Genomic DNA, 6,697 nt, shown 5'->3' on the forward strand with positions numbered 1-6,697 from the left:
GGTATGATTTTTATGAAATTTGAATGGCTTATCTTTGATTATTACTTGGACTGTGAACGTTGAAGTTTACTACTATTTTGGTTTGTTTTGTTTTGTAATCATTCGAATAGTAGAAAAAAAAATCATTTTGTGTTTATTGTTTTAATTCGTAAGACATGGTATTTTATATCATTGCATGTGTCCGAGCTTACTTTAAATATGTAACAGAAACACGTAAATGATGTAATATACAATGTGCCTAAGATGAGGTAATATTCTTGACGTTAATAGTAGTACATTACCTTAATTGAAGGCACTTTATTGTGTGTCCATTATTGGAGGGACAATCTTTTGGCTTTAATTAGTGTTGAAAATCAAAATTTTATTGTAAGTTGAAGGAAGTGATAGGGATCGAATAATTAGCCGCTGAACATTAAAAAATGAAAAAGGGTTCATGTCAAAGTACAATGATTATTACTCTTTGGTCATGAGTTATCGGAGTGAAAGACGAATTATTCTTAGAGAAACAAATCTACATCACTAACATCGAGATGCAAATAGATTCATTTAATAAACTAGCAATTTGGCTATTGAAAAATAACAACGATATATATGTTGACTTAATATGTGTTCCAAGTCAGATGAAACATATTGTTCATCATGAGATAAAACCTCTCACACTATAAACTTAAGTTTCACTAAAAGAATATTATGGGTTAAGGTTAGGGAGCTCAATAAAATCACTCATTTGCATATCAAATGAAGGATGGAATCCTAGATTTATCATTCAACCTCAACTCTCTTATAGCACTTACTAAAGATCCTTAGAAAACTCATGATCAATGATATGTTTTATCTCACGTGGGGCGCATATTAAATCAATATTTTATTGTGGTTTTTCTATAGCTAGCCACATTTTCTAGTTTATTGCCCTCTATGTGCATCTATAACGCAGTGGTGCAAAGTAATTTTGTCTCTAAGAATCAGTGGACTTCACACTTGGATAATCTATGAGTAACGCTTGATGACCAGATTCATGTAATGTGGTATAAGCTCTTTTATCAAACGAATTGCTACCTGATAATGGCTTTCAACGATGGATTCCTTAAGGCCAAGTTTACCGAACATTTGTAATCCTCTTAGAGGTACAGCCTTAATATTCTGATGTTAGACTATCGTTTTTTGTTTTTGAATAATCTAGGGATATATAAGTAAGGATTATTTGAAATATATTTGGTAACAGTATTTACATTAAATTTTATATTCTTATATGAAATTCATCAAAACATAGGTAAAACACTAAACACACGTCAACAAAAAGATAAAATAAATTAAATTGATTTCTATTTTTTATGCCTACAAATGTTTCTATCCAATAAAATTATGAACAAGTGTCATCATTCCATATTTTTTTAACTAACTCATTAAAACTATATTAGAAATATATCAAATAAAATAAAATTGAATTATGATTTGTTATAATTTTAATAAGTAGAAATAATTATAAGCATATAAGATAGGAAGATAGGAGATAATTTAGTTTCTCTTATCCTTTTATTGACGTGTGTTTAGTGTTTTACCTATGAATAGTATATAATGGAATATTGGTTCGCCAAAACAAATTAAACTAAAAATCCAAACTACAAGAAGATCAAAATTAATTACAAGTGGTGAGCTTAGAGATAGAACTTCAGCTTCGTGCAGGGCCCAACATTGAAAGGGGCCCAATATTTTCTTGATTATACATTATTGTTTATGTAGGGTCCATTTCTTTTGTTGAAGCGATATTCAAGTTAGGCTTGTTTGTGGTACGATTTGTTGCGGTTTAAAGTTCAAACTGCAAACCAAACTGTGGAACTTCTAAACCATGATATGAGGTGTATTATTTGAGATTTATTAGTAGATGATGAAGACAACGATTATATTTCTAGTTTTTCTCATGAAAGGAACATTTGCTCTAATTTTGTTTGGAAAACACCATACAACCATTAGCTATATAAGAGTCGATTAGTTAAACTAATACACAATTTACAAATATTTTCAATTAAAATTAAAAAAGAAATTAAATTGAGATATAGTTTAAGTTTATAAAGGTTTTTTTTTTCACTAGTACAAAACCAATGAGTTTTTTTTGTTGGTGTGGTGGATGCCAAAAACCACACCATTAAAACACTTTCGCATCAATAAATCAAGGAACCACACTAACAAATGCATTTTTTGATACTATTTTCTTAAAACGCACTAATAAATTCATTTTTTGATTTTGTCTTTCAAAATCGAACTAATAAATCTATTTTTTGATTGTTTGATGTCATTCTCCAAAACCACAATATTAATAAATGCATTTTTGATGTGTTTTCCAAACCCCGCACTAATAAATGTATTTTTTTTGTGCGCTTTTTCCAATAATGATACCAATAAATGTATTATTCATTCAAAATTTTCATTGGGCCTAGGATGCTCAAAAGTTTTAGAGAACCCTCCTATTTATTTCATTCAAGTTTTTGTTTCCCTCCCACTTATTTCGTCTCCCACGTTCCTCCCTCCCAAATAGACATCTTCTTCTTCTTCACGACCATAATCTATGATCTTTGTAACTTTTTTCCTTTTCCGCCTGCTATTCAACTTCTACCTTTATTAATTTCACTTGTTCTAAAACTTGTTTGTGTTGCATCTTCTTATTATTAATTATTGTAGGTTAGACAAAAATTTATGATCTTGAAGGCAACAAAATATCATTACCACTTTCTCACTGCATTAAAATCATGATTTCATGCTCCATTGTAAGATTAACATCTAACAAAACTTAAACCTTATTTATTCGAGTCAGTTTGTCATTTGTTAATCAAAATGAATACTCATTGTCATCTTCTATCCACAGGTTCAACCTCAGACACTCAAAAAAGTTCATATCACCATTGCTAATCGGTTGTCGATTGATGAGAGCACACACATCCTTACAACCAAATTTGTCGATCTTGGTGTTGATTCTCTTGACAATATAAGTTGTTTTTTATTTGAAGCGAATCAAAACTCAAAGTCATCGATCTATATTATAACTCAATACATATCATTGAGCAGGTTGAGATTATGATGGTCTTGAAAGAAAAGTGTAGGGCGGTTTTGGCTATTTTTTAGGAATTTTTTTAGGCAGTTTTGACTATTTTTTTGGTGCGGTTTTGAAACCGCATCATTAAATAGAGGTGTTTTTTGATGCTATATTTTTTTAGCGCAGTTTAATAACCACACCAAATAATCAGTTTAACCGCATCATTAAACGCTTTTTGTACTATTTTTTTGTAGCAATCAAATAAATAATTTACAGTTGAGTTAAGTCAACTTTTGAAATACATGTAACAAATCAATACCATCCACCATCCACCCCTACCACATACCCACCACCACCCACTACTCATCACCATCCACCACCATATGTGCACCACCAACCACCTCTCACCACCACCTATCCCCTACCACCACCAACCACCATCTATACGCCACTACTACCAACCACCTATCACCACAACCTACAACTTAATACCACCACCCACCTTTACAACCAACCACCACCTACCTCCACCACCACCACCACCCCACTCACCACCTACCAAAACCACCACCCATCACCCACCAAATCCATAACCACCACCATCAAATACCACCACTCACCAGCACCACCCGCCTCCACCACTAATATTGTCATATTTATACATATATTTAGGCAATATTTAATAATACATTTTAAGTAATATTTTGGTTAATTGCAAATATATGTGATACTTATTGAATTAATTTACATTGTGCAGCCAAAATAGGACAGTCTTGAAGAATAGGGACTAGAAACGACACACATTGAAACTTTTGAGGATTGGAGCTTAAAAGAAGAAGATTCTAGTAAAATCCAATGTCACATTGTGAGACATCTATTATCACGACACGAGGAGCAATATTCTAGAAGATAGACACATGAAAGCCAGTTTCCTTGTCAGACACAAATTACACTGAGATCAAGACGCGAGACTCTAATTCTCACAATGTGAGGATGGATTTTCGAAAACTATATATATATATATATATATATATATATATATATATATATATATATATATATATATATATATATATATATATATATATGCTCATTCGATTTGGGAGGTTTGTTTAGATATATTCTGAATAGATACCAAAGGTTGGAGGTCAGAAACCTGCAAAAAAATCATTTGGAAGGAGAGATTATTTGAAGATCTAGAATTTGAAGATTAAATCATTACATTCGGTTTTCATTAATTAATCATGTCAATTTCTTATGAATTTGTGTATTTACTTTCAATAATGAGTAGCTAAATTAGTTGAGTTTCCGTAGCTAGATGAAACCTTAACACTATGAGTTAGCTTATTATTTTTATGGATTCTATAAAGTTGGTTTGGTGCTTGTGTTTCATTATCATTACCTAGCATGTTAAAGTTTGGACCTTTGTTGCTTAAATTCAAGTTAAGTGTAGCTTAGTGACTATTAAATCATGTGAACTTGTTTACCTAGTAGGTTAGTGACCATTAAATTGCTAAAGCTAGGAGTGACCACATCTTATATATAGTAATAAAGATAATAAATTTAACTGTGTTGGAGAACATAATTATGTTTGATTAATTGTCTTGACCATTGATAATTATCTAGATATATTGTACATAGCCCAATTACCATTAATAACTAATTCTATGTTTGTTTGTGTATGACCATTACATAGTAGTACATGAATTGGTAAAACTATTAGTAGATTGGACCAAGATTGCTAATTACATATAAATTTGTAACCAACATTATTAATCCATAAATAAGAGCTAACCATAAGTAAAGGTGGATTTAAAACTAAACGAAAGTGGCTTTAATATATTGATTACAATCATTTTTAGTTAAGTGCTTAAGTTTATATGAACTTGAAAAATCAGATAAAACCTCTTTCTAATTATTGCTTGCTTTTAGATTAATTTTTAGTAATTATTTTAATAAATTTAATCCGTTCCATGTGTTTGATACCCAACTTACTTTACTATACTATAAACTGACTAGGTACACTTCCTATAGGTGAATTAGTAGATAAGTAGTTAGGTTATAAATTTAAAGCTAGATAGGTGATATCTTTTGCATACATCAAGTTTTTGGCACCATTGCCGGGGAACGGCTATTTCAGTTATTAGTTTAACTACTTTAGTTTAATCAATCCTTTTTGTAAGGTAAAACCTTCAAAAAGTTACTTTTTTGGCATTAGTTTATTTTCCTGAAATACTGAACTCACGAGGTGAGCTTTCAAAGCTCACGACCTAAGATCTGATCTCTTAGAATTTTATTTTGTTGTTACTTTTTTGATCAGTTTTAGTTCGTTTTTACGCTTTTGTTTATGTGCTTTTTTTTCAGTAGTATATGAACAACAGATCAAAGACACCACTAACATCACCATTTGATGATCCGGAGTTAGCATTTCATAAAAAGAAGGACATGTACGTAGGCCGACCAAGGAACAAGCTGCAAAACAAAAGCACATTTTAAAGTTTTGAGAAGACTCCTAACAAAAGGAAGCTAGTTACGAACCCAAAACAGAAATAGCCAAAAGTAGCGAGCCTCAAAGTGAGCCCAAAACCAACATGACGGACATTGCTGACATGACGATGGAGGTATACAAGAAGAGAATATGTAAGGGCTTGTGCAACCCGCAATTCCCTCTACCGCCACCTTCGAGCTAAAGGGACACATCCTTTACACACTAAAGGATATTTCATTCTTTAGAAAATATCATGAAGATGCATACAATCACATTGATGAAGTCAATGACATTGCCGATTATTTCAATATTCTGAATGTACCACATGAAACAACCTTGTTAAGAAGGCTTCCAATTACCTTCAAAGGAGCAACAAAAAATTGGCTGAAGGCACTTGGGCGCAAATGCATGAATAATTTATCCAACAATTTTACTCACCATGGAAGGCAATTCTTCGATGTTTCTAACGACATGTTTTACTCACCATGGAAGGTTTCTAACGACAAGGCAATTCTTCGATTCTCAAGGACCATTAACAAAGAAGAATCATGCTGGAATTAAGAAGCTAACTAAAGAATTTTCAAAGAGTTCAAGAGAATACAACAAACCTCAATAAGACGGAACAAAGGGAATCAGAAATGGTGCTTCGGAAGACATGGCAACTATTTTGGCAATGTTGAGTAACATGGATCGAAGAATGACGAAGATGGACCAATCCATACATGCAATACATGTGGGTTGTGAAAATTACAATGGGCCACATTTGACTAAGGATTGCCATTTAGACGAAAACATGAATAGGAAAGTGCAAATTTGCTACTCTAGTGGAGACCAATATGATAAAGATTGGAGAAAGCTAAAGAAATAATGGTTGCCCTATGAAGAGTACAAGAAACGAAAAGAAGAAAATATAGGCAAACTGAAAGAGTCTTCTACCAAAAAGAACAACCATAATTTGATAAGAAGGTGGATTTAGAGTCAATGCTTACTAGGTTCATGGAGGCTTCTGAAAAACGACATGATGCAACTTGTCACACCCCCAAACCAAGGATGGCGGGAACGTCCAGGGGTGGAGGACTTCATGTATAGTATCACAACAACGAGTATAATAGTGCTCAAAGTACAAACAACCAACATAAATATAATTGAAAAGGTTACACCGTAGTATAAGTTTACATTTT

At 32.3% G+C, this 6,697-nt stretch overlaps 1 long non-coding RNA gene across 1 annotated transcript; it reads left to right on the top strand.

Moving 5' to 3' along the window:
- The first annotated feature begins 2,503 nt into the window (after positions 1-2,503).
- LOC145038444 (uncharacterized) lies at positions 2,504-4,024 on the top strand. The gene is made up of 3 exons (XR_013679380.1): positions 2,504-2,762; positions 2,861-3,060; positions 3,786-4,024. It is a non-coding gene; the product is annotated as an uncharacterized LOC145038444 (long non-coding RNA).
- The last annotated feature ends 2,673 nt before the right edge of the window (positions 4,025-6,697 follow it).

Source organism: Lactuca saligna, chromosome 4 (genome assembly GCF_052625555.1).
Source record: "Lactuca saligna cultivar CGN05327 chromosome 4, ASM5262555v1, whole genome shotgun sequence".
Taxonomy (NCBI): Eukaryota; Viridiplantae; Streptophyta; class Magnoliopsida; order Asterales; family Asteraceae; genus Lactuca; species Lactuca saligna.